At 50.4% G+C, this 27,869-nt stretch overlaps 5 non-coding genes across 5 annotated transcripts; 2 read left to right on the top strand and 3 right to left on the bottom strand.

Moving 5' to 3' along the window:
* Window positions 1-12,410: 12,410 nt before the first annotated feature.
* TRNAT-UGU lies at window positions 12,411-12,484 on the top strand. The gene has a single exon. It is a non-coding gene; the product is annotated as a tRNA-Thr (tRNA).
* Window positions 12,485-16,600: 4,116 nt separating this feature from the next.
* TRNAG-UCC lies at window positions 16,601-16,672 on the top strand. Its single transcript has one exon. It is a non-coding gene; the product is annotated as a tRNA-Gly (tRNA).
* Window positions 16,673-18,515: 1,843 nt separating this feature from the next.
* TRNAV-AAC lies at window positions 18,516-18,588 on the bottom strand. The gene has a single exon. It is a non-coding gene; the product is annotated as a tRNA-Val (tRNA).
* Window positions 18,589-22,483: 3,895 nt separating this feature from the next.
* Window positions 22,484-22,556, bottom strand: TRNAK-UUU. Its single transcript has one exon. It is a non-coding gene; the product is annotated as a tRNA-Lys (tRNA).
* A 3,960-nt stretch (window positions 22,557-26,516) lies between these two features.
* Window positions 26,517-26,588, bottom strand: TRNAA-UGC. The gene has a single exon. It is a non-coding gene; the product is annotated as a tRNA-Ala (tRNA).
* Between the last annotated feature and the right edge of the window lie 1,281 nt (window positions 26,589-27,869).

Below are 27,869 nucleotides of genomic sequence, written 5' to 3'. Positions count from 1 at the left end.
ATCCCTGTAGAGGGCTCTCTGAGTGGGGTCCAGCAGAACCCACTCTTCCCTGGTGAAATACACAGCCACCTCCTCGAAGGTCACCGGCCCCTGAAAGAGCAAGAGTCCAACACTCAGTACCTGCTGCCCCACTCACAACCCCACTATTCACGGAACAGCAGCACCAGGTAAATGGGAGCTCCAGGAGGCACATGTTAACAGAGTCCCACCCCACCTTGCTTAGAGCAGCCAGGAGGCATCAGAGGGTGGAAAGAGAGAACCTTTGTGTCTCCCAGCTGACAGACAGAGGCAGAGTCATCACATTTATCACATAGCTACTAGCCAGGGCTTGATATAGGAGATGGGGCTGTCTCTGGACCCTGCTGGTGGCTCCCTGGTAGGAATCTCTAAATAAAATATATGGAAGAAAGGGGAAGTCAACAGTAAAGAATATAAGTTAGAAAGTCAGAATTGTAGAAAATTGGTAAGGGAAGCTATCAGGAATCAATGACCACTTAATGAAAATAAGAAGGAAGATTTAAAAAAGTATATTAAGTACAAAATTAATCCCTAACAATGGTAGTGGTAAATTACTAGATGGAAATGGCAGAATTATCAAAAATAATACAGAAGAGGTAAAAGTGTTCAATAAATATTTCACTCCTGGAGTTGGCGAAAAACAGATGATGTAATCATATAAGACGTTGACAACGACAGTCTTTCCATCCCAACAATAACTCACGAGGATGTTAAACAGCAGCTATTACAGTTAGACATGTTTAAATAAGCAGGTCCAGATAACTTGTATTAAGAGTTTTGAAAGACCTGGTGGAGGACTGTTAATGTTGATTTTAATTAGGACTTGGACCAATGGGAAAATTCCACTAGACTAGAAAAAAGCTAATGCTGTGCCAATATTTAAAAAGTGTAAAAGAGATGACCCAGCTAATTACAAGAGTGTTAGTCCGATACTGGGCAAGATAATAAAGCAGTGAATATGGATTTAATTAATAAAGAGGTAAAGGAGGGTAATATAATTAGTACCAATTAACAAAGGTTCAGAGACAACAGATCCAATCAAACTAACTGGATATCCTTATTGGGTGAGATCAAAAGTTTGGTTGCAGCTAATAGTATTGATGAGCTAAGAGGTGAAAACATTACCTAGACTTCTGTAAGGCATATGACTTGGTTCAGCACAATATTTTGACTAGAAAACTAGAAAGATACAAAATAAACACAGCATACATTAAACAGATTAAAAACTATGATTGTAAATGGGGAACCATGCTTGAGTAGATTTCTTTCTAGGGGGTTCCCACAAGGATTGGTTCTTGGCCCTGTGCTATTTAACATTCTTATCAATGACCTGGAAGAGAATATAAAATCATCATTGATAAAGTTTGCAGTTGCCACAAAGATTGGGGTTCGTGGTAACTAATGAAGTGTCAGAAGATTCAGGCTCCAGCACTGGGAGTCCGGGAAGTTTTCCCAGCCCTGGCTGGAGGGTTATTTCCTGTTCCACAAAGAGTGGAAGTTCCATTCCCAACTCCTGTGCCTTATCACACAACCCTCCCTGCTCTGCAGAGCCCCATGGGGAGAATGTAGAGAAGGGGGAGTCATTCCTCCCCTGCACTCCCGGAAGAGTTGCTAGGACTCCTTCCTGCCAGCTACTCACCCCTGGATTCATCCTTAGCTCCTAGGATCTTTCTGCTCCAAAGGCTCCATAGTCCTGGGGTGGGGAGGGTGTCACTGCACAGTCTGAAACACAAGGGAGGTTTCTGGAATTGAAGGAAGGAGCAGAAAATGGAGAGGAAAGAAACAGAGAGAAAACGCCTCGTCTCTCTCCCCTCCCCCCACCATCAAGAAATGTTACCAAGGACCAGCGTTAGGGGAAATGGTGCCCTTGGCAAAACTTGTACTTTGGCAAAGTTCTTGGTTCAGGCTTGTAGCAGTGATGGAATAAACTGCAGGTTCAAATCAAGTCTCTGGAGTACATCCACAACTGGGATGGGCCATTCAGTCCTTTGTACAGAGCTTCAGTTTGTAGCCAAGTCCCTCCAGAGGTATGAAGCAGGACTGAAGACCAGATGGAGATGAGGCATCAGTCTTTTATAGTCTCTTGCCATGTGGTCTTTGCTTTCTTTGTCCCAAGGACACTCTATCCAGCACGCGACATAGAAAAACCTTAGAGTTCTGTCCATAGGCAGGTCCCTGCACACCTTGCTGAGCCACAAGGCATATCTGCCTTCTCTCAATGGGTCAATTGTATAGCTGATGGTCCTTAATGGGCCATCAAGCAGGCTAGGCAGAGCTGACACCAATTTGTCTGGCTGGGGTGTTCCCCAGAAGCATAGCACAAGTTGGAAATACAGGCAGCATAGAGCCAATATTCATAATGTCAACTACAAAAATGATACATATCTAGAGATAGCATAATTACAATCAGCCAATCATCACCTCTCCATAGACCCTTTATGTGACCACCTTTATACAATATTGGCTGCAAATATAGAACAGTGGTGGCAACGGTGATCTATACAGTTACAGATTATGTCAATAACGTCACAGGAGGTGACATGGTATCAGTCAGACTGATACTGGAATACTGCCTCCAGTTCTGGTGTCCTCATTTGAAAAAGATGGTGTGAAATTGGAGTTGAGGCAGCAAAGAGCCACCAAATGTTCTGAGGGCTGGAGAAAAATGCCCTCTAGTGAGCTATTGAACGAGCTCAACCTGTCTAGCTTCTCAAAAGAAGATTGAAAGGTGACTTCATTGAAACGTTGAAGTGCCTTAATGGAGAGAAAAGATTGGCTATTAAAGGGCTCTTTAATGTAGCAGAGAAAGGCATTAAAAAACCCAATGGCTGGAAGGTGAAAAGAGACAAATTCATATTACAATTAAGGCACAAATATTCAACAGTGAGGATCATTCACCACAGGAACAAGCTACCAAGGAAATTGGTGCATTCTCCATCTCGTGACGTCATTTCATGAAGACTAGATGCCTTTCTGGAATGTGTTTACCCCAAAGTAGCTCTTGTGTCATACAGGAGGCCTGTGATATGCAGGGGTCAGATTAGATGCTCTAATGGTCTCTTCTGGCCATAAAGTCAACTAATTTCTGAAAAACTAAGTGTCAGGGGACTGTTGCTCCCTTACTAACATTCAGTGCGGGTGTTTTGGTTGCTAGCTCCCAGCACTAAAAGGGGAGGGATCGATGGCAAATCAGGACCCTGAGACTGACAGTCCCCAGGAACAATGTCAAGAGGCCAATGCTCCAGGTCAGCCTGATTGACAGGGCAGGCCGGCTAATCAGGGAGACAGAAGGCCAGTGTGGGTCCCGTCCTCCGTGTGTGAGCAGGAATGTGCCGGAGTCAGACAGTGTGGGGCCGAGCAAAGGAGAAAGCAGGGGCCCAAGCTGAGCTGGAGAACAGAGCCGGGCCACATCCAGAGGGGCCAGAGCTGCAGCCAGCCCAGAGAGAGCAGACTGTGTGCTGGGAGCAGAGCTGGAGCCAGAGGCACAGCGCAGAGAGAGCAGACCCTGTGCTGGGAGCAGAACTGGAGCCAGAGGCACAGCGCAGAGAGAGCAGACCCCGTGCTGGGAGCGGAGCTGGAGCCAGAGGCACAGCGCAGAGAGAACAGACCCCGTGCTGGGAGCAGAGCTGGAGCCAGAGGCACAGCGCAGAGAGAGCAGACCCCGTGCTGGGAGCGGAGCTGGAGCCAGAGGCACAGTGCAGAGAGAACAGACCCCGTGCTGGGAGCAGAGCTGGAGCCAGAGCCACAGCGCAGAGAGAGCAGACCCCGTGCTGGGAGCAGAGCTAGAGCCAGAGGCACAGCGCAGAGAGAGCAGACCCTGTGCTGGGAGCAGAGCTGGAGCCAGAGGCACAGCACAGAGAGAGCAGACCCCGTGCTGGGAGCGGAGCTGGAGCCAGAGGCACAGCGCAGAGAGAGCAGACCCTGTGCTGGGAGCAGAGCTGGAGCCAGAGGCACAGCGCAGAGAGAGCAGACCCCGTGCTGGGAGCAGAGCTGGAGCCAGAGGCACAGTGCAGAGAGAGCAGACCCCGTGCTGGGAGCAGAGCTGGAGCCAGAGGCACAGTGCAGAGAGAGCAGACCCCGTGCTGGGAGCAGAGCTGGAGCCAGAGGCACAGCGCAGAGAGAGCAGATCCTGTGCTGGGAGCGGAGCTGGAGCCAGAGGCACAGTGCAGAGAGAGCAGACCCCGTGCTGGGAGCAGAGCTGGAGCCAGAGGCACAGCACAGAGAGAGCAGACCCTGTGCTGGGAGCAGAGCTGGAGCCAGAGGCACAGCGCAGAGAGAGCAGACCCTGTGCTGGGAGCGGAGCTGGAGCCAGAGGCACAGCGCAGAGAGAGCAGACCCTGTGCTGGGAGCGGAGCTGGAGCCAGAGGCACAGCACAGAGAGAGCAGACCCTGTGCTGGGAGCGGAGCTGCAGCCAGAGAGCCAGAGGCACAGCACAGAGAGAGCAGATCCTGTGCTGGGAGCGGAGCTGCAGCCAGAGAGCCAGGTGTGGTGAGCAACTGGGGCCAGCCAAGCGGGGACCTTGGGCAAAGGACCCAGCACAAAAAGACACCCCCAGCCAAGGGTCCATGCAGGCCAGGCTGGGAGGGGGATCTTAACATGCCGGGGGGCTGGCACTGGAAAGAAGGATCCCACCACCCAAAGCCCGGAGGTGTGTGGCCACCACCATTTCAAGTGTCCCACAGCATCCCTGCAGCACAGCCAGGGCCTGAGAAGGAGGCCTGGGGCCTACAAGGAACAGACTGCAAAGTGCCTTCATGTCCAGAGACATTGTTTGTAATGTTCCCTGCCACAGAGCAGGGTGATGTGTTTCCCTGTAACCGTTCCCATTTATTTTTATTCTTTTCTTTAAATTGATTGTTAAGTAAACAACTTGTATTTGATTTAAATTGTCTGGAATAATCAGTGGGTCAGTGCAGAGAGGGTACCCCGGAGTGGGGATACCTTAGCCCCTGTCCTAGGTGGCCACAGCAGGGTTGGGGGTTGAGCCGCCCAGGAATCCTGGACCCAGTCTTTTTGGGGCTACGAGAACTCTGCCAGACAGGAGAGTCCTCAAGGGCAGGGAGGCCTCTGGGTAAAGGAAGTGGGAGCGAGGACTCAGATCCTTTCGCTAGCCCACTTCACCGGGGTAGCACAGAAGCCAGGAAAGTTCCCCACAATAGCGGGACCATCCCCCACTTACATAAGTGTAGCATTGGGAGCAGCATCTGATGTTTTACTGTCTAGCTGGCTTGCTTCCTAGAATGAGCGCTCCTTGAGTGGGGTGATCCACAGGGAGTAGCTCAAACTACAAAGTGCCTGGCCAGGGGCAGGACATTAGCACAGCAAGGGAGGGGTGTGGCAGTGACATCACAAAGGCCTTTTGCAGGACCTCAGACTATTGGTCAAAGGTGGTGGGGAGGTAGTGACCTCACAGAGAGATGCTGACATCAGCCAGGCAGGAGAGGGGCGAGGGGCCAGGGAAACCTCAGAGACCCTGTGGCTTTGCTTCAGCAAGTCTCCTTCTCCAGGTCTCTCTTTGAGGACTGAGAGTATTCGGGTTCACGGACGTGAGCGCCAGGAGGAACCTCTTTTGAGTTTTCTCCTTCCTTTTAGTGATTTTACTAGAAAACAGATGTCCCTGTTTAGAGGGTTAGAGCCTCCTCGAGGTTTGTAACTGTTCGGTGTGATCATTCTGGTGACAGTTGAATTCATGGAAAGCATGATCTTAAGGAGGCAGAATTTTATTACACACCTAGGATTTTATCCCTTAGAATCACTGGGGACATTAGGGTTTGTCCTTTTTGTTTCAACTTTTCCTCCATCCATCCCTTCCTCCTTTCTCTTCCTCTCTTGTTTCTTTTCTCCTTTCTCCTGTTCCCCTCCCAACACCAGGAGGGGTGTGTGTGTGTGTGTGTGTGTGTGTTGCGGGGGAGTGCTCGGCAGCTCTCACTGTGGGAGGTCCACCCAAAACTGTGGAGCTGCAGTAGTGCTGGGGCAGTGATCCCCGCCAGTGACCTGGGCCATCCTTTTAGCTCTCTGGTGAGACCCCTCAGCCTCCCCTCCTCAGTCTCTACCCTGATTGGCTGAGCAGGGGATTATTGACAGGGAGGAGACTCAGGTCCTTGTTGTTCTCTTTTAAGACCAAGTAAATAAGTCATAACCACTTATATGTTTGACAAATTTTGCTGCTTCTCTGCTTTAGTGGTCTCTGAGCAGTTCATGATTCTCTCTAACATTGCAGTTCTCCTCAAATACTGGCTGAATAATTACTTTGCACACTTGTTGGACTGGAGCTCATCTAAGAGCACTTTATTGAGGTCATTCAATGTATGAAATTCAAGATCCGATGGTTAATTTGAAAATCAGGGCTCTGGGGGTCCTATTCCCAATTCAGCCATTGACTGCTTTGTGACCTAAGACAAGTCAATTCTCCTTTCTCAGCCTGAGCGTCTCCCTCTTTCAAGTAGGGATAATAATGATCCGCTCCTACCTACCTCAACACACTCACTCTTCCCCAACACACACACACTGTCTCTCCCCACACACAAACAGTCTCCACACTGCAGTTGAAAAGCAGCTGGCAATCTAGTAGGATGACCCTGGAACAATGGGATAGGGAAACCTGCATCATTGAAAGTGCAGCCACAAAGACACCACACACCAGCTTCCCCTAGCTGGCAAGAATCAAACCTCCACAGAAAGATTCCTGTGGTATCGTAGGCCAGCTTCCTAAGGCCTCAGCCTCAACCACTTAACACAGGGACCTTTCTACACTCTGGTTCTGTTCTAACGGAAGGATCACTTCCAAGTGTTCGCTCAGACCAGCTTGCCCAGCACCCTCACTGCTGTGCATCTCTGTATGTGTGGCCATGGCTGAACAGCAAGAATTCCTGCCCATTTCCCTTCTGGCTGGAGCATGGTTAGAGTGAGTTTGTGATTAATGATGTTGCTGTAGATTGTTGGCTTCCTGCTTTGGCAATTCAGACAGTCCCTTTTCCCAACATATCTCCAGCACATCAGTCCCTGGCTGAGTCTCCTGGGCAGTGGAAAACATCCCTTGTTTGGTGCTGCCAAGGGGATCGTGCAGAGCTGAGATGTCTCTCGGCTTGGATCAAAGGGGAATGTTGGATGGAATTTATCACACAACCCTCCCTGCTCCGCAGAGCCCCATGGGGAGAATGTAGAGAAGGGGGTGTCATTCCTCCTCTGCACTCCCAGAAGAGTTGCTAGGACTCCTTCCTGCCAGCTACTCACCCCTGGATTCATCCTTAGCTCCTAGGATCTTTCTGCTCCAAAGGCTCCATAGTCCTGGGGTGGGGAGGGTGTCACTGCACAGTCTGAAACACAAGGGAGGTTTCTGGAATTGAAGGAAGGAGCAGAAAATGGAGAGGAAAGAAACAGAGAGAAAACGCCTCGTCTCTCTCCCCTCCCCCCCCATCAAGAAATGTTACCAAGGACAAGCGTTAGGGGAAATGGTGCCCTGGGCAAAACTTGTACTTTGGCAAAGTTCTTGGTTCAGGCTTGTAGCAGTGATGGAATAAACTGCAGGTTCAAATCAAGTCTCTGGAGTACATCCACAACTGGGATGGGCCATTCAGTCCTTTGTACAGAGCTTCAGTTTGTAGCCAAGTCCCTCCAGAGGTATGAAGCAGGACTGAAGACCAGATGGAGATGAGGCATCAGTCTTTTATAGTCTCTTGCCATGTGGTCTTTGCTTTCTTTGTCCCAAGGACACTCTATCCAGCACGCGACATAGAAAAACCTTAGAGTTCTGTCCATAGGCAGGTCCCTGCACACCTTGCTGAGCCACAAGGCATATCTGCCTTCTCTCAATGGGTCAGTTGTATAGCTGATGGTCCTTAATGTGCCATCAAGCAGGCTAGGCAGAACTGACACCAATTTGTCTGGCTGGGGTGTTCCCCAGAAGCATAGCACAAGTTTGAAATACAGGCAGCATAGAGCCAATATTCATAATGTCAACTACAAAAATGATACATATCTAGAGATAGCATAATTACAATCAGCCAATCATCACCTCTCCATAGACCCTTTATGTGACCACTTTTATACAATATTGGCTGCAAATATAGAACAGTGGTGGCAACGGTGATCTATACAGTTACAGATTATGTCAATAACGTCACAGGAGGTGACATGGTATCAGTGAGACTGATACTGGAATACGGCCTCCAGTTTTGGTGTCCTCATTTGAAAAAGTTGGTGTGAAATTGGAGTTCAGGCAGCAAAGAGCCACCAAATGTTCTGAGGGCTGGAGAAAAATGCCTTCTAGTGAGCTATTGAACGAGCTCAACCTGTTTAGCTTCTCAAAAGAAGATTGAAAGGTGACTTCATTGAAACGTTGAAGTGCCTTAATGGAGAGAAAAGATTGGCTATTAAAGGGCTCTTTAATGTAGGAGAGAAAGGCATTAAAAAACCCAATGGCTGGAAGGTGAAAAGAGACAAATTCATATTACAATTAAGGCACAAATATTCAACAGTGAGGATCATTCACCACAGGAACAAGCTACCAAGGTGTGGTATTAGCCATGCGTTGGGGGGGAGGGGTAAATCACTGAGACAGTGGCTTATCATGGCCGCATGCAAGCTGAATTCTGATGCCTGGACCTGATGTGTCTGTGAGATCTGTAACCCCAGAGCTGCAAGCAGTCACTATTAAGATGAAAAATGCGACCTTGTAGGGAAATCACATGTGCTAGGTGAATAGTGATGTTCACTGTGAAACAGTATAACCATTGTTCTGTAAAATGTATCTTTCTAAATATTTATCTCCCTCATGCAGCTGCAAATTTTTCAACCATCCCTCCTCCATCCCAAAGGCTAGCACAGATAAGGCGGAGGAAAAAGAAGACGCGAGATGAGATGTTCTCGGATATTATGGAAGTTACACGCAATGAAAGAGCTCATCTGAATGAGTGGAAGGACGTGGTTTCAAATTACAGGAAAGAGGCCAGTGAACGTGAGGACAGGAGGGACAACCGAGATGAGAGGTGGCGGCAGGAAGACCGGCAGGAAAATCAGCGGTGGCGGGATGCAACTCTGGGGCTGCTGCGTGATCAAACTGACATGCTCCGGCGTCTTGTGGAGCTTCAGGAACGGCAGCAAGATCACAGAGTGCCTCTGCAGCCCCTGTATAACCACCCTCCCCCCTCACCATGTTCCTTAGCCTCCTCACCCAGACGTGTAAGAACGCGTGGGGGGAGGCTCCGTGCACCCGCCCACTCCACCCCCGTGGACAGCCCAACCAAAAGGCTGTCGTTAGTCTGAATTTTTTTTTAATGGCCTTCTCCATCCCTCCTATCCTCCTCCCAAAGCACACCCTTACTTCTCTCCCTCTTTTTATAATGAATCAATAAAGAATTCATGCTTTTTAAATGAGAGTGACTTTATTTGCATAAGTAAGCTGTACTCGAAGGGGGAGGGGGAGTTGCTTACAGGGACTGAGTCAATCAAGGGGGTTGGGTGTTCGTCAACAAACACAGCAGTCACACTGTACCCTGGCCATTGATGAAGCTCGTTTTCAAAGCTTCTCTGATGCGCACCACTTCCTGGTGTGCTCTTCTAATCTCCCTGGTGTCTGGCTGCGTGTAATCAGCGGCCAGGTGATTTGCCCCAGCCTCCCACCCCGCCATAAAGGTCTCCCCCTTACTCTCACAGAGATTGTGGAGAATACAGCAAGCAGCAATTGGTTTGGCTGAGGTCTGAGCGAGTCAGTAATGTGCGCCAGCGCGCCTTTAAACGGCCAAATGCACATTCCACCACCATTCTGCACTTGCTCAGCCTGTAATTGAACAGATCCTGACCACTTTCCAGGCTGCCTGTGTATGGCTTCATGAGCCATGGCATCAAGGGGTAGGCTGGGTCCCCCAGGATAACGACAGGCATTTCCACATCCCCAACTGTTATTTTCTGGTCTGGGAAGTAATTCCCTTGCTGCAGCCGTTTAAACAGAGTAGTGCTTCTGAATACGCGAGCGTCATGAACCCTCCCTGGCCATCCCGCGTGGATGTTTGTGAAACGTCCCTTGTGATCCACCAGTGCTTGCAGCACCATTGAAAAGTACCCCTTCCGGTTTACGTACTGGGTGCCCTGGTGCTGCGGTGCCAAGATAGGGATATGGGTTCCATCTATCGCCCCCCCGCAGTTAGTGAATCCCATTGCAGCAAAGCCATCCACTATGGCCTGCACGTTTCCCAGAGTCACAACCTTTCGTAGCAGCAGCTTAGTGATTGCTTTGGCTACTTGCATCACAGCAGCCCCCACAGTAGATTTTCCAACTCCAAATTGATTCCCGACTGACCGGTAGCTGTCTGGCGTTGCAAGCTTCCACAGGGCTATCGCCACTCGCTTCTCTACTGTGAGGGCTGCTCTCATCTTGGTATTATGGCGTTTCAGGGCAGGGGCAAGCAAGTCACAAAGTTCCATGAAAGTGCCCTTACGCATGCGAAAGTTTCGCAGCCACTGGGAATCGTCCCACACCTGCAACACAATGCGGTCCCACCAGTCAGTGCTTGTTTCCCGGGCCCAAAATCGGCGTTCAATTGATAGAATCTGCCCCATTACCATCAGGATCTCCAAAGCGCAGGGGCCCGCGGTTTGAGAGAATTCTGTGTCTACGTCCTCATCACTGTCATCGCCGCGCTGCCGTATCCGCCTCTTACTCGCCTTGGTTCGAAGGTCCTGGTTCAGCATATACTGCACGAGAGTGCGCGAGGTGTTTAAAACATCCACGATTGCGGTATTGAGCTGAGCACGGTCCATGCTTGCTGTGCTATGGCGTCTGCACAGTTCTCCAAGCAAAAAAGGCGCGAAACGGTTGTCTGCCGCTTTCAGGGAGGGAGGGAGGGAGGGGTGAGGCTGTACCCAGAACCACCCGCGAAAATGATTATTGCCCCATCAGGCACAGGGATCTCAAACCGGAAATGCCAAGGGGCGGGGGAGGCTGCGGGAACTATGGGATAGCTACGGGATAGCTACCCACAGTGCAACGCTCCAGAAATCGACGCTAGCCTCGGACCATGGACGCACAACACCGATTTAATGTGCTTAGTGTGGCCGCGCGCATTCGATTTTATAAAATCTGTTTTACAAAACCGGTTTATGCAAATTCGGAATAGTCCCGTAGTGTAGACGTACCCATAGTTTCTTCCAACTTGATAGGAAGCTCCTTTGTTACCATGTGACTCAAGCAGTGTCCATTGTCTCTGTGCTATCTCGGAGAAGTCTGCATTGTACACGGTTCCTGGGCTAGTCCTTGGGAGTGTGGATCCCTTCAATGGGCCAGCAGCGAGTCTGGCTCCTCCCTTGTCACACCTGAAAGGCTGGTGGGGGGTATTTCTCAACCTCATAACATATCTCAGTAACACACACAGAGCAAAACTTCATAACTTCCCAACCAATGCGAGCACACACAATCCAACACGATATTAATGTTCAACAGATCAAGACTTTTGAAATGATACATCACAAGGCAGACTTTGAACAAACCATATCATCATTATATGAGAGTGGTGAATATGGGGCTTCCAGGTGCTGCTCTGAGCACAGCGTGCCACACCTGGGTTTACATTGCAATGGACACGTACCCTTAGAGTCCATGTCTCCTGGGATAAAGATGGCCCACACCTGACTGTCTGCCAATCCCCACTGGGCCCTGAGAAGTGTTGTTCGTGTTTGTATTCTATAAAGCAGAGGAGCAGATGAAGTTTTGCTCCCAAGGTGTGTGTGTGATTCTTTGGACAGGTCTACACTACAAAATTAGGTTGGTGTAATTACATTACTTAGGCTGGCAATGCAGTTCTATCAAGCTAATCCCGGTATAGATAGTGGCTCAGCTGTCAGAACTTTCTGGAGCTATGAAAGGGGAGGGGCCCATGGCTCTGTAGCAGGAATGCAGGGCAGGTGAGTTCATGGCAGGCATGGTGGGATACTGGTGGAGGCCAGTTATGGTGATATAATGACCAGCAGCATTTACACTGACATTTGTCACTTTAAGTTTGCTGCAAAAAGCACTAGGCCTCTCGTCGAGGTGGTTTTATTTTGTCACCAAAACAGGGCAATTTTGTCGCCAGATGTGGTATTGCAGTGTGTGCACCAGCCAAAAACTGCTGACCGAGGGAGCGTTGTGTGTTTTTCACACATCCTAGCAATATAATGATGCTGAAGTAACCTTGTAGTGCAGACCTGGCCAAAGATTCACAGACACAGACACAGACACAGACACACACATGCACACGCACACGCACACGCACACGCACACACACACACAGCTTGCAAGGAAAACCTCACCTGCAGCTCTGCTTTGCAGAATCCAAAAACAAGCAAAGCTTTTCAGGCCCCAGTGGGGATGGCAGGGAGTCAGGTGTGGCCAGACAGTGGGCTGTTGCCACAGGCAGGCACCATGGCTTAGCTGGCTAAAGCACCTGTCTTGTAAACAGGAGATCCTGGGTTCAATTCCCAGTGGTGCCTTATTGACTAACTCTTGGGCAACCTGGTATTGGCTACTGTGGGAAGACAAAACACAGAGCTTTTTGGTCCAGCCCAGTGTAGTTGTTTAAATTATACTCACAGGCACTGATAACAGACTTACTGAAAGTTTGGGAGTTAAGAGCTGATAGGTCAGTGTTCCAGCCTGTCACAGATCCCGCTTCCTCTGGGACAGGGGCAGGTCTGGGCTCTCACACGGAATGGCTCATTGTGGCTGGCAGAACCTGTGGGCGGCTCATTTAGTTTACACCAAGGGTTGAGTCCTGCTTTGTGCACCGTGTGTGAGAATGAAAATCCTAAACCGCCCTTTGAAATAACGAATGCAACAGGACATGTTATTGTCCCTGCCCCAAAGCAGACAGACCAATGGAGAAATGCCATCGAGTCCAGGGTAATACTCCACTGCCATTTTACCTTTTTTGCTTGCTAAACTCCCTCCCAACCTTGAGGGCTCCCAGAGCCCAGTATTGAGCCTGAGCTGAGATGCAATGTAAGCCCAGGGTTAGTAGAAGTCATGTCAGCAGCCCCAACACATAAACATAAACCACATAAACCACAAGGGAAAGACCCACCCCCCAGATAAGCTGGACAGTGTCCTTCTCCCTACGGTTTGTAAGTCCAGCAACCAAAAGTCCTTTAACATGACCCATCCCCTCTCTGCACCCCACTCAGAGCTGTTGTCCTTAGTCAGTGCAAGCCCAGAGGTGCCTCTGTAGAGTTCACCTGCCATCCTGGGTGGAAAAGGGGGAAAATAAGAAGGCACCGTACTCACTGTGTTGTCTAGGGACTCACTCATCCCTCCACTGCCACCCTGTCCTAAAGTTGGTCTAACACCTACATTTTAGCATTGGGACCCAGACCCCAGCCCACTTGACTTTGGAACCCCTGTCCCCTGCCTAGCAAGTGCTATTGAATTGAGGGTGAGTCCCTCAATCGGGGTCTGCCAAGCACAGTTGTGCTGTCCTCGATTCACACAACAAGGATAACAACCCTTTATTTCTCCTGCCCCTATAACATGGAGACTGGGAATCTAACACCAGCCACAAGTGATCATTTCGGCCAGCAACCCAACCTATTTCCAACATACTGTAAAATCCACATGCAGACTCATACGCAAAACCTTGCAAGAAAATCTTCCTGAGGGGGTCTGAAGCACCTGCTGCTGGAGGGAAGGAGGGAGCCGTGGATTGGGATTGAGGAGCAGCATGAGGAGAAGGAGCCTGTGGGTTGGGACAGAGGAGAAGGGTGAAGAGGAGCAGGCTCTGGTTGGGAGTGAGGAGCAGTGAGCATAGGAGGGACTGAGGGTTGGGTCTGAGGGGCACTGGGAAAAGAGGGGACATGGGTTTAGGCTGAAGAGCATCTTCATTTGGGAATCCAGCAGGACAGGGGAAGGCAGCAGGTGATTCTAATTCCTTAGGGATATTCTGTGTGTTTGTATGTGTGTGTGTGTGTGTGCGCAGGGGAGGAATATGCTCTATGCCCAGAGGCCTTTATTCCTCCAGGCTGCAAGGACAGAGGGGCTGTCAGGAAGTTGCCCCTTCAAACCACACACAAAAAGGCCCTTCTGAGGAAAGGGAAAATCCTGAAGAGAAAAAGTAACATCAAAGAGGACTCCAGCAAGACAGTGTAAGATCTTGGGGAGTAGTTTATCACCTGACCAGGGACTTGAACCCTGGACTCTCAGATTAAAAGTTTGATGCTCTGCCCACTGAGCTAGCCAGGCTCACAAAGAAAAACAGCAAGTTGGTGCAGAGGAGAAACTAGTCAAGAAAACAAGAGCAGGAAACAATATGGGAAACCTGCTGCTCTCTCTGGCCTGGTCAACACTACGAGTTTATATCGAATTTAGCAGCGTTAAATCGCATTAACCCTGCACCCATCCACACAACGAAGCCCTTTATATTGATATAAAGGTCTCTTAATACCGGTATCTGTACTCCTCCCCAACGAGGGGAGTAGCGCTGAAATCGGCATTGCCATGTCGGATTAGGGTTAATGTGGCCACAATTCGACGGTATTGGCCTCCGGGTGCTATCCCACAGTGCACCATTGTGACCGCTCTGGACAGCAATCTGAACTCGGATGCACTGGCCAGGTAAACAGAAAAAGCCCCATGAACTTTTGAATTTCATTTCCTGTTTGCCCAGCGTGGAGCGCCGATCAACACAGGTGACCATGCAGTCCCAGAATCAAAAAAGAGCTCCAGCATTGACTGTAGGGAGATACTGAAGCTGATCTTTGTATGGGGAGATGAATCTGTTCTATCAGAACTCCGTTCCAAAAGATGAAATGCCAAAACATTTGAAAAAAATCTCCCAGGCTATGATGGACAGAGGCCACAACAGGGACTCAACACAGTGCTGAAACTTAAGGAGCTGAGATAAGCTTACAGAAAGCCGAAGAATCAAATGGACACTCACGGAGGAGGGCGACTGACGACTGTAGCTATCCCACAGTTCCCGCACTCTCCAAAAACCATTTGAATTCTTGGCTGAGTTCCCAAAGCCTGAAGGGTCAAAAACATTGTCACGGGTGGTTCAGGGTATATGTCGTTGCCCCCCCTCCCCCGTGAAAGCAAAGGGAAAAAAATCATTGCTCGCCTTTTTTCAATCTCACCGTATGTCTACTGGATGCTGCTGGCACTTGTGGTGCTGCAGCGCTACACAGCAGCATCCCCTTCCCTTCCCTTCCAGATGGCAGACGGTACAGTAGGACTGGTATGTGTCATCGTCGTCCCATGAGTGCTCCTGGCTGGCCTTGGTGAGGTCGCCCAGGGGCACCTGGGCAAAAATGTGAATGACTCCCCAGGTCATTCCCATCTTTAAGCTTTGTCTAATGGAGATTCAGTCCTGCCTGGAATATCATGGCAGCTGGAGGCTGCCTGCCCCTCCCGCTTAGAGCTCTACTTGCAGAGGCAATAAAGTCAGTGTTGTTTCAAATTCATGCATTCTTTATTACTTCATCACACAAATGGGGGGATAACTGCCACGGTAGCCCAGGAGGGGTGGGGGAGGAGGGAAGCAATGGGTGTGGTTGTTGCAGGGGCACCCCCTAGAATGGCATGCAGCCCATCATTTCTGCGGGATGTCTGGGGCTGTGACCCGGAGCGGCTGTTTGCCTCTCTGGTTCTTTTGTAGGCTTGCCTGATAGTCTAGACAGGACTGACTCTCCCTTTAGACAAAACGTAAAGAAGGGAATGACCGGGGGAGTCATTCCCATTTTTGTCCATGCGTCCCCGGCCGACTTCACCGAGGCCGGCCAGGAGCACCCATGACAGCAGCAGACAGTACATTATGACTGGTCACTGTCATTGTCAACTTGCAAAGCAGCAGATGGGACGGTATGGCTAGTAACTATCTTTGCTAACTTGCAAAAGACAAGGGGATGCTGCTGTGTAGCGCTGCAGTACCGCGTCTGTCAGCACCATCCAGTAGACATACGGTCGTGGGTGAATACCCACTTCTTCAGATGCAAGATGTATTCACAGCTCATGGTCTGTTAGTCTATAATCTGATACTAGACATACGGTGACAGTGAAAAAGGCTGAACGGGCTCCATGGTTGCCATGCTATGGCGTCTGCCCGGTCAATCCAGGAAAAGGCGCGAAATGATTGTCTGCCGTTTCTTTCACGGAGGGAGGATTGAGTGACGACATTTACCCAGAATCACCCATGACACTGTTTTTGCCCCATCAGGCATTGGGATCTCAACCCGGAATTCCAATGGGCGGGGGAGACTGCGGGAACTATGGGATAGCTATGGGATAGCTACCCACAATGCAACGCTCTGGAAATCGACGCTAGCCTCATACATGGACGCACACCACTTAATTAATGTGCTTAGTGTGGCCGCGTGCACTTGACTTTATACAATCTGTTTCCAAAAAACAGTTTCTGTAAAATTGGAATAATGCCGTAGTGTAGACATACCCTGTGATTAACAACTTTGCTGGCTAATTGAAAGGCTGATGGTTCAAACCCAAGTGAAGATGGAGGTGTTTTTTTAGTGATGAGAATCCAGTACATTTTAACAGGCAGAAAAGTGCCTCAATGCTGCTCTAGCCTCATTAGGCAAGCATAAGTAGCACTTTTGCAAGATGCATTGGTGGTATAGTGGTGAGCATAGCTGCCTTCCAAGCAGTTGACCTGGGTTCGATTCCCAGCCAATGCAGGCATGTGACATTTTCTCTACTGGGAATTGGTTTTATTTCAGTCAGGTTGTGTCAGTTTATCAATGAAATGAGAGAATCAATGTCCTGCAGGTCATTCAACACACAATGGAGGAAGAAAGGGGTGGGACTGTACAATGAGCTGTTGGAGTTATCTGGTATTACAATGTTTGGTTTATTTTTTAAAGAAAAAATCTTTACTTCCCTCTCCCTTTTAGACTCAGAGCCTTTAAGGTCAGAAGGGACCAATGTGATCATCTAGTCCGACCTGCTGCACCTTGCAGGCCAAAAGACCCCACCCACCCACTCCTGTAATAGACCCGGGAGGGGAGGCAGCTCTGTGCACTGCCCCTACCCCAGGCAGCACATGGAGGCCCTCTGAGGCTCCCCTCCCCCCATCGGTGTGCAGAGATGTGCCAGCAGCACTAAGGTGGCTCCCTGCCCACTCTGCCTCCGTCCCTCCGTGCCGCTCCCAGAAGTGGTTGGCACGTCCCAGCATCCCCTGCGGTGGGGGGAGTGTCTCCATTCACTGCCTCTGCCCCGAGTACCAACTCCGCAGCACCCATTGGCCAGGAACTGCAGCCAATGGGAGCTCTGGGGGCAGCGCCTGCAGGCAGCGGCACACGGAGACCCCCTGGCATGGCCCACCTAGGACCTGCTGCCGGAGGGTTGTGTGTACCAGTCACTTGGGGAGCTGCAGTGCCCAGGGTAAGCGCCACCCCTCCTGCACTCCAACCCCCTCCCCCAGCACAGAGCCCGCACCCCGCACCCAAATTTCCTCCCAGAGCTTTGCTTGTCTTCCTTTCACCCAGAACTGTCCTTCTTCTCCTGGGCTGCAAGTAGCCATCCCTGGGAAGCCAAGAGGCAGGCACAGGATTCTACCTCCCAGCAGCCAACCGCACCTCCCCAGGCTTTGCAGAACGACTGGTGGTGCTCTACTAACCCCACTTAGCCGCACTGAGGTGCTTAGCTTCTGCCCTGCCTTCCTCAGCTCGACTTTCTTCTTTTGCCCCATTGCTGCCTCACTTCCTCCTTTGGCAAGTCACACAGAGGAGGCCAGCAGGAAGAGCCGGACGCCATATGCCAACCTCCCAGGGCAGAGGAGACCAAGCCACAAGGCTTCAAAAGGTGACTGGCCAAGGTCCTCTAGCTTTCCCCTGCTGATGCCAAGGCTTTTTCCCAGCTCATTTCACCACCCGCTATCTTGCAGGGGTTGAGTTTATCGCAGGTGTTACCCAAAATTGGGCCAGCTAGTAAGCTAATGACCCACCAGAGTTTGGCAGAAAGCAGCACGTTTATTATACTGACAGCTAAGCTCAAAAGAAGAAGCGGGGGGCAGCGGGGGTGTCACACTCACACTTGCATACTCACGCTCCCAGGACAGGCACAGCACTGGAGATGTCAGGATTCTGCAAGGTAAGGCAGTCCGGGCAAAGGGCATTCACTGGAGGTACAAGCTTGTGAGTGCTCTCCTGAGCACAGGGCTCCTTCCCCTTTTAAGGACCTGCTCCTCATGGCCTGTGACTAGAGATGACTTGGCTGCATCTGGTTGGTCACACTCCACCTTGGGCAGTGTCCATGCTCTGGGTGTGTGAGCGCTGCCTAATTAGCATCCCAGACACCTTGTCTACCTGGGCGCTCTTCTGCTCTTCAGCTAGCCCATTCATCCCACAAGCATTCCAGGAGGGAGCGGGAGGGGAAAAGCCACTTCACAGGCATTCAGAGAGGGAGAGGAGACAAAAGTGGGAGCAGGGGAAGTATAACAGACCTTCTGAGCATAGAAATCACTGCTGCTCCTACAACAGCAGGGACACGCCAGTAGGAGCTCGGAAAATTAAGCCATTGTGTTTCTGCCTGGTTTTGAACCAGGGACCTTTTACATGTTAGGCAAACGTGATAACCACTACACTACAGAAACTCTGGCAGAAGCCTTTGCCCCTCCCTTCATAAGTACATAAGAATGGCCATACTGGGTCAGACCAAAGGTCCATCCAACCCCGCATCCTATCTGCCAACAGTGGCCAATACCAGGTGCCCCAGAGGGACTGAACAGGTAATGATCAAGTGATTTCTCTCCTACCATCCATCTCCACCCTCTAACAAACAGAGGCTAGGGACATCATTCCTTACCCATCCTGGCTAATAGCCATTCATGGACTTAACCTCCATTCATTTATCTGCAAAAAGAAAGAGGAGTACTTGTGACACCTTAGAGACTAACAAATTTATTTGAGCATAAGCTTTGCTGGGCTAAAACCCACTTCATCGGATGCATGCAGTGGAAATACAGCAGGAAGATATATATATATATACAGAGAACATGAAAAAAAATGGGTGTTGCCATACACACTATAACGAGAGTGAGCAGTTAAGGTCAGCTATTATCAGCAGGAGAAAAAAACCTTTTGTAGTGATAATCAGGACGGCACATTTCCAACAGTTGACAAGAAGGTGTGAGTAACAGTAGGGGGACAAATAAACATGAGGAAATAGTTTGACTTTGTGTAATGACCCATCCACTCCCAGTCTTTATTCAAGCCTAATTTAATGGTGTCCACTTTGCAAATTAATTCCACTTCAGCAGTCTCTTGTTGGAGTCTGTTGTTGAAGGTTATTTGTTGTAATATTGCGACTTTTAGGTCTGTAAATGCGTGACAAGGAGATTGAAGTGTTCTCCGACTGGTTTTTGAATGTTATAATTCTTGACATGTGATTTGTGTCCATTTATTGTTTTACGTAGAGACTGTCTGGTTTGGCCGATATTCATGGTGGAGGGGCATTGCTGGCACATAATAACATATATCACATTGGTAGATGTGCAGGTGAATGAGCCTCCGATAGTGTAGCTGATGTGATTAGGTCCTATGATGGTGTCCCCTGAATAGATATGTGGACAGAGTTGGCAATGGGCTTTGTTGCAAGGATAGGTTCCTGGGTTAGTGCTTCTGTTGTTTGGTTGCTGGTAAGTATTTGCTTCAGGTTGGGGGGGCTGTCTGTAAGCAAGGACAGGCCTGTGTCCCAAGAGCTGTGAGAGTGAGGCATTGTCCTTCAGGATAAGTTGTAGATCGTTGTTGATGTGCTGGAGAGGTTTTTGTTGGGGGGCTGAAGGTGACGGCTAGTGGGGTTCTGTTACTTTCTTTGTTGGGCCTGTCCTGTAGTAGGTGACTTCTGGGTACTCTTCTGGCTCTGTCAATCTGTTTCTTCACTTCAGCAGGTGGGTAGTGTACTTGTAAGAATGCTCGATAGAGATCTTGTAGGTGTTTGTCTCTGTCTGAGGGGTTGGAGCATATGTAGTTGTATTTTAGAGCTTGGCTGTAGACAATGGATTGTATGATGTGGTCTGGATGAAAGCTGGAGGCATGTAGGTAAGCATAGCAGTCAATATGTTTCTGGTATAGGGTGGTGTTTATGTGACCATCTCTTATTAGCACAGTAGTGTCCAGGAAGTGGATCTCTTGTGTGGAGTGGTCCAGGTTTATGTTGATGGTGGGATGGAAATTGTTGAAATCATGGTGGAATTCCTCAAGGGTTTTCTTTTCCATGGGTCCAGATGATGAAGATGTCATCAGTGTAGCGCAAGTAGAGTAGGGGCATTAGAGGATGAAAGCTGAGGAAGCGTTGTTCTAAGTCAGCCATAAAAATGTGGGCATACTGTGGGGCCATGCGGGTACCCATAGCAGTGCCGCTGACTTGAAGGTATACATTGTCCCCAAATCTGGAATAGTTATGGGTGAGGACAAAGTCACAAAGTTCAGCCACCAGGTTTGCCCTGACATTATCAGGGATACTGTTCCTGACGGCTTGTAGTCCATCTTTGTGTGAAACGTTGGTGTAGAGGCCTTCCACATCCATAGTGGCCAGGATGGTGTTTTCTGGAAGATCACCAATGGATTGTAGTTTCCTCAGGAAGTCAGTGGTGTCTCGAAGATAGCTGGGAGTGCTGGTAGTGTAGGGCCTGAGGAGGGAGTCTACACAGCCAGACAATCCTGCTGTCAGGGTGCCATTGCCTGAAATGATGGGGCATCCAGGATTTCTACGTTTATGGATCTTGGATAGCAGATAGAATACCCCTGCTGCGTTTTTGGCCTGCTGCTTCTCTGTCTGGGAGGTTTTTGTCAGCCCTGGCACACAAAAAGGGTATCATTGCGAGCGCCCATGAAGGCGAGATGAATATTTTCCTGACGTGATCATCTTGACTTGCTTCCTCACCCCATTACTGCCTTAGATCCTGGGTCGCCTGGTGGCTGAAGATGGTCCATTGTCTCGAGCGGTGCCAGAGCCTGACACAGTGCCCCGGGCCGCCTTTGCCGGCCGTGCACATGCCGGCCGTGCACATTTGCAAATACTTTAAAGCTCCTGTCAGTAAGTTCTGGGGACAGTTGCTCACCTTCAGAGGAAGCTCCCTAAAATTGGCCTGTCTCACCCTGTGGTACATTGACCTCTGTTCAGACTGAGCCGAAATGGGGGGTGGGCTTGCTGCTGTGGCTGCCACTGCTGTGAGGGTGTCCACTGTTGCGGATGAAGCCATCCTGGAAGCACCTTCCACCTAGCCACCCACTGAAAATCCTGTAGGATGTAAGGTGGGAATAGAAAAACACAGGGGGGGTGGGGGCCTTCCTAATCTCCTCCCCCTTCCGCCACTATCGGCCATCCCATACCCGGTGCTGCACCCAGTGGGGTAAAAAAAATACGGCCATATCGGAAGAGTCAGTTGGGTTCTTTATGGTTGTCCCTTCAGTCTCCTCGGGCCTGACCTGCCCTCCAGCTCAGCCACCCACTGAAAATTGAAACACAAAACAGTAGAGCCGTACAAGGCTTCAAAGCCCACCAGGCCCAACCACCATTTCTAATACAGCAGAAAAGCCGCACTTCTCCTGACTAGGTAGGGACGTCCTATGGCCCCACAAGAAGTGGAAGGCCATCGTGTTCGGTCTCAGCAGCATTCGTGGAGCAGGGGGAAACACATGGCTGAGGTTAATGACAAGGTCCCCTTACGCCACCGGCTGAGCCACTCCTCACAGGCCAGCAACCATTTCTCCCAGTTCGCGTTCCCCACCTCAACCCCAACCGAACGCTAGAAGGCACAGCCATCAACCTGCAAACTCTAGCAGCCCTTCTCTTCCGCCCTGACTGATAGGGGGGAGTATTGAGCCTCCCTCCCTTAGGCCCTTCAGCATCCCTGGGGAACACCAACGCCACCCAAGTGACTTTGGGCCAGTAGGTCAACCAATAGGGCTGCCTCCTAGGCCAGGCTGCAGCCCAGCTTCAGGACTCAGAGGAAATGGAGCTCGCATCCCTCCCTACAGGACTCCAGGCACGGCCAGGCTTCTGGATCAAACGTCCCCTCTTGTGCTCAAGTCACAACAGCTAGTAGGTAAAAGACAGGCTTTCGTGGCCTTTGAGAAAGCAAGACAGAGCCTTGGAAGACCCAGCAGGGTTTGTGGCACAGGAATTGTCCTCAGATCCCACCGAGACTTCAGCTCAGATTGCAGGATTCAAAGTCCCGAGTGCTGCCCTTACACCATGGGACCAATAGGGAACCCCCAGACCTCTGCTGAGCTCTGGTGTGTATGACCCTGTGGGGGCAGCCCTGCCTTTGCTCACCAAGTTGTCATGCAGCAGTTTGCTGCAGCTCCCAGAGGCCTTTCTTAAACCAGACTGAGAGGCCTGTGGGCATGTGAGGAAGTTGCCCCTTCAGTCCCAGGCAGTACATGGCCCTTCCTAGGAAAGAACAAGTCCTGGGGAAAAAGGTGATGTCAAATAACATCTTGGAGAGATGCCTTCTTTACTTTTGTGGGGAACTGTTCCCTTTTTACCTGACCAGGGAGTTGAACCCTGGACCCTCAGATTAAAAGTCTGATGCTTTACCAACTGAACTAGCCAGGCTTACACATAAAGGAAGCAAATTTCATACAGAAGAGAAACTACTCATGAAAATGAGGGCAGGAAACAATACAGAAAACCTGCTACTCTCGCTCTCTTAGCAGTCATCGCCCCAGCCTGCTCCTCCATCCGGCGCCCTGAGGCCTTATTCTTTTTTCAATTAAATATCAAATCCAGGAGAAAACACAGTTATACAAAGCAAAACGAAATCACAAGCAGAAATGTCATTGGAAATACAGAAATAAAAAAGGAAAATGCAATTCCCATCACTTTATCGTGTCGGGGCCATTCCTGTATCGAGAGCACCCGCGAAGGTCCCTGTGTGCTTACAAGAAACCTGGAGGAACTCATACCACAGCCTGAACATGAAACTCAACTGCTGCCAGGTGCTGCAGTAAAACCCTTTCCCAGCTGTGACGTTGCACTCCATAGGATTTTATGAAAATATGCTAATGAGTGTGAATATAAAGTGACTGGACTATGCTTCATGCAAAAGGTCTCTTGTAAGGTATCATTACAAAGCTTATAATCTACTGTGTGTGTTCATCCTATTTGTATGAACCGATCATTCTTGGATCTGAAACTAGAAATATGAACTATAACTCTGAGGTCCTGTTGTAATGATGCAAAGTGTGGACCATTAATAGTGGTTTGGACTCTTGATGACTCCTATTAACCAGGACAATTGACTGGAGATGGCTCTGTCCTGCACCATCTGTGAGTCAGGCCAGGAAGAATGAAGGCTTGGGGGGGTCTCACAGGACATGTGACCATGTCACCTGGTACAGGAATCCATATTAAACCTGGGGTTCTTCCCCAAGACAGAGACAAAGAATTCCTGCCTTGTACCAAAGCTGTATAAGGGGGTGGAACTGAACAAACATGGCTGCAGTCATGAGACATCCCCTAGCTACCACCTGAGCTGGAACACAGACTATACAAGGTGAAAAGATTGGGCCCAGACATAAAATAAGTATAGTCTGCAAAAGAAGCTTATTGAAAGATTTCTGAGGGTGAGATTTGATCTGTATTGAGTTTCATACTGTATTAGGCTTGGACTTGCATGTTTTTGTTTTATTTTGCTCTGTGAAAAATACAAGGTCCATAGAGAAGGAAAAGAAAATGCCCTAGAAAGTGAGAGATGGGTGGGAGGGTGTCTAGAAACCACTCTCCTCTAGTTACTTTTCTCTGATTTCCTGTAGAAAATCTGAAGCAGGGAGCAAAAGCCATTGCTTCTCTGACGCTTGAACTCAGGACCTTCAGATTATGAGACTGACACGCTGCCAACTGCACTAAGAAGGCTTGGAAAAGTTTTAGGCTCAGTGTATATAGGACCCTCCTACAGCAGTGACTGGGGCAGGGAAGGAGCCAGAGATCTGCAGGAAGAAGCAGGGAGCTCTGGTGACCAGAGACTTTTCGTGGCAGCTTTCACAGCAGCAAAGAAATCAATTCATGCTGCCAGTGAACAATCTACTGGAACTAATGGCAGCACAGGGGGGATGTTTCCAAGCTATGCACCTACTTCCACATTTTAGAACTTTTCCTAGTAGGGCACTTTCCATGCAAATTAAGCAAAGCAAGTTGGGGAAACTACACAGGTAATAAAAACCAGTGCTCCAAATAAGGCTTGAATTCATAATCCCAGCAGTAGCCCCCTCTGCGCTAACCAGTTGCACCAGTGCAGGTGCTTCTCAGGCCTTGGCTACACTTGCAAATTTGCAGCGCTGCAGCAGAGTGTGAAAACACACCCTCTCCAGCGCTGCAAATTGCGGCACTGCAAAGCGCCAGTGTGGTCAAAGCCCCAGCGCTGGGAGCGCGGCTCCCAGTGCGGTATGTTATTCCCCACAGGGAGATGGAGTATGGACAGCGCTGGGAGAGCTCTCTCCCAGCGCTGGCGCTTTGACTACACTTAGCGCTTCAAAGCGCTGCCGCGGCAGTGCTTTGAAGTGCAAGTGTAGCCAAAGCCTTAGGCAAAGCTGGGAAGCAGGCAGTTATCAGTCTCTGTGATTCACACCTTTGCCTGGTAATTGAAAGGCTGATGCATCAAACCTAACTCAAGATGCGGCTTTTCAGCCATGAGACTCCAGGACATTTTGACAGAAAGAAAATCTCTGTTTTGGTTTAGCCCCATTTGACTCCTTCTGCTCGTCTTCTCCCCCTCCCTCCAGTCTCTTTCCTTCCCCACTGGGGCCGTGCAGAGAGGAGCCCCAGTCAGTCTCTGTCACAGAGTCGGTATCCCATAAAGGGAGGGAGGGGTTGCTCCAAAACATTGATAATGGGGGGGAGGGGTGGGCATGGTTAGGGGGAGAAAGGATGGAGAACTAACAGTGGGGCCCAGAGAGATTCCCCCAGATTGGGGAGATCCCCTGCTGCCCCCCATCAGCCAGCTATGGGAAGAACAACTTGGGATTGCTTGGGGAAGCCACCTTTAAAAACACAAGTGTAACATGCTAGTTACATTTTAATAACACCAAAGCCTCCTCAATCCCAAGGTCACAATCACTGGAATGATTTTGCCTTGATATTTTACCAGCCGCAGACACAAAGCGAGTCAAATTACAGTTTCCGTTCGGAGTCAGTGCACACACAAGAATCCGGAGGCTTTTAATTCCTTAGGTTCTGCTGCCATTTCATTTCTGTCCTGTTCCAAGATTTATCATTGTGCAAAGCAACGTTAGGCCCTTGGGAGTGTCCCCCTCAGTGCTGCCTGCCACCCTTGGGCAATTTAAAGGGCCGGGACCCCCGCCACCACCGCCAGCAGCACAAGGGGACTAAGGCAGTTTCCTGCCCGCCCTCACTCCATGTGGCACACCACTCCCGGAAACGGCTGGCACGTCCCTGGTGTGGGGGAGGTCTCCGTGCGCTGCCCCGCCCTGAGTGCCAACTCTGCCAACTGTGGCAATGGGAGCTGCGGGGGTGAAGTCTGCGGGCAGCCATGCACAGAGACACCCCTGGCCCTCCCGCTTAGGGGCTGCTGCCAGAGGAGGGTGCAGGTTGCTTTTGGGAGATGCCCGAGGTAAATGCTGCACCCCTCACCCTCTCCTGCACCCCCAACCCCAACCCAGACCCCACACCTGCACCCAAACTCCCTCCAAGAGCTTGCCCCCTGCACACCCTCCTGCAGCACAACCCCCTGACTGAGTCCAGACCCTGCTCCCTCCCAGAGCCTTAGGCAGGTGTGTGTGTGGGGGGGGGGGGGGGCAGGACTTGGTCCCATTCTGGGCACCACCAAAAATTGTACAAACCTGCCGCCCCTGTCCAGCCCAACCTTCTGCTGATGCACCTCAGCCCCCACCCATGCAGGGTTTGAAGCTTCCATTGCTTAAATTCCAGGACACTGAGGGATTTCAGCTCCCCTTTGCCCAGAGGGAACTTTCACCCCACTCCCAGCCAGGTTCTTGTACATGGGATCACTGTAGGGGGGCTGGGTCCCTCGGTGTCTTTTCTCTCTCTGTGACAGGCCAGGGTGCAATAACTGGGGCATCTGAGCACCCAGGACCTTCTGTGGGGCTGCCATTCCCCTTCCCCTTCTGTGGTCTCGTCTGTCATTGACTCCAGCCTTTTTTCTATCCATCATCAGCATCATCCCAAGCAAACTGCACTCGCCTCAAAAAGACAGTGTCCCCTGGTGGGTGTAAATCACTGACCTCTCTCCTCTCTGAGCACTGACTGCCCCTGTGTTTCCTTGCCTCTCAGTCTGTGCAGATGGGACCTTTCCCTCCAGCGCTGGAGGATTCACCCTTCTCATGAAGGACTCCCACCCTTCACTCCCACCCTCCCAAGCAGCACAGCGGGTGGGAGTCTTACATGTACCAAGGTGATTTAGGAGCAGAAACCACCCCCCAGACCTTCCATGCAATTGGCACGTGCCCCTTAGTGAGCAGGATTGAAACTGGTGCAGGGAGACTGCTGGGCCACATCTCCTCTGGGCATGAGCAAAACACCAGGGTGAAAACATGAACTTGGAGATGCTGGGGATTGAACCCAGGGCCTCATACATGCAAAGCATGTGCTCTACCACTGAGCTACATCCCCACATGGGTTAGGTGGGCTATGGGTTACACTCAGAGCCCTCCTGTTTCCACTGCATCCAGTGACCTATAAGCCTCACGAGAAGCCCATTCCCCTCTCTGAGGGCCAATCCTGCTCTCCTGGAGGTTAATTGTTCTTAGGGGTCACTTTGCAGCAGGGCCATATTCTATGTGTGGGGCAGAGAGAGTTTGTGCCCTGGACTCAGGGTGCAGAGATACGCTCAGCCCTCTCCCCTGCATTGGGTGGGGGGGTGCTGCCACCCCCTGCTGCAAGGTCATGGTGGGGGACGCTGTGAGCAGCCCCTGGCTGCAAGGTCATGGTGGGGACGCTGTGAGCAGCTCAACACCTCACCCTGGCGGCAGAAGTGGGGTGGGAGCTCCAGGTGTTTCCACCTGCCTGTGAAGTCCAGCTTTCCCAGCACATTCACTGCGGTGCAATTGGGTCACTGTTTCCATGGCTGAACAGCAAAGAATCACTCCCAGTTTCCCTTCTATCGACAGCAGGATTAGCCTGTGTCAGTGGTTAATGAGGTGGATCTTGTGGTAGATTGTTATTCATTCCCCACATTGACAATTCACACAGTCCCTTTCCTACTCAAATCCCCAGCACCTCGGTGATCCTGGTAGCAGGGGTTGGGTCCTGAGATTTTCAGGGTCCTTTTTCCCCTCCACCTGGAGTGAACTCAGCTTTTCCCCCATCCCAGGCAATCCATGAAATAACAACAGGGGCATAAAGAAAGAGGGGAGGGAACATCTCACAGCCAGGGCTGGATGTGCCCAGGACCCCCTGCTTGTCCATTGTTTCCATGGAATTTGGCCCCCTGCTTTGCACAAGGGACAGAGAAAGATCTTGCTGTTCCTGTGTCTGTGCAAGGAAAATTGTGCTTCCCTAGGAAAGAGAGGCGGGAAATGGCCCCATGGTGGGACAATATCCTCAGGATTAAGACCTAATGACTCAGGCTGAGAACTGATAGAACTGCACTCATCTGGGATTTAACAAATTGTCTTCCATGGAGCAGGGCCAGATCCAGCGTTTTTGCCGCCCCAAGCAGAGAGGGAAAAAAAAAGCTGCAATCAGCAGCAAGTCCTTCCCTCCAAGAGGGCCAAACTGCTGCTGAAGCCTCCCCTTTCCATTGGTCGCCCCAGGCACCTGCTTGCTGCTGTGGTGCCTGAAGTCAGCCCTGCCATGGAGACAGTGGGAAGATGGGGGAATCAGGAAAATACCATGGATTCGTTTACATTGCAAGTGAAGAATAACTGAAGCATTTCTGGTTTAAAGTCACTT

This window comes from Mauremys reevesii, unplaced genomic scaffold (assembly GCF_016161935.1).
Source record: "Mauremys reevesii isolate NIE-2019 unplaced genomic scaffold, ASM1616193v1 Contig73, whole genome shotgun sequence".
In the NCBI taxonomy this organism is placed as follows: Eukaryota; Metazoa; Chordata; order Testudines; family Geoemydidae; genus Mauremys; species Mauremys reevesii.
This window is presented reverse-complemented; position numbering and strand designations above follow the sequence as displayed.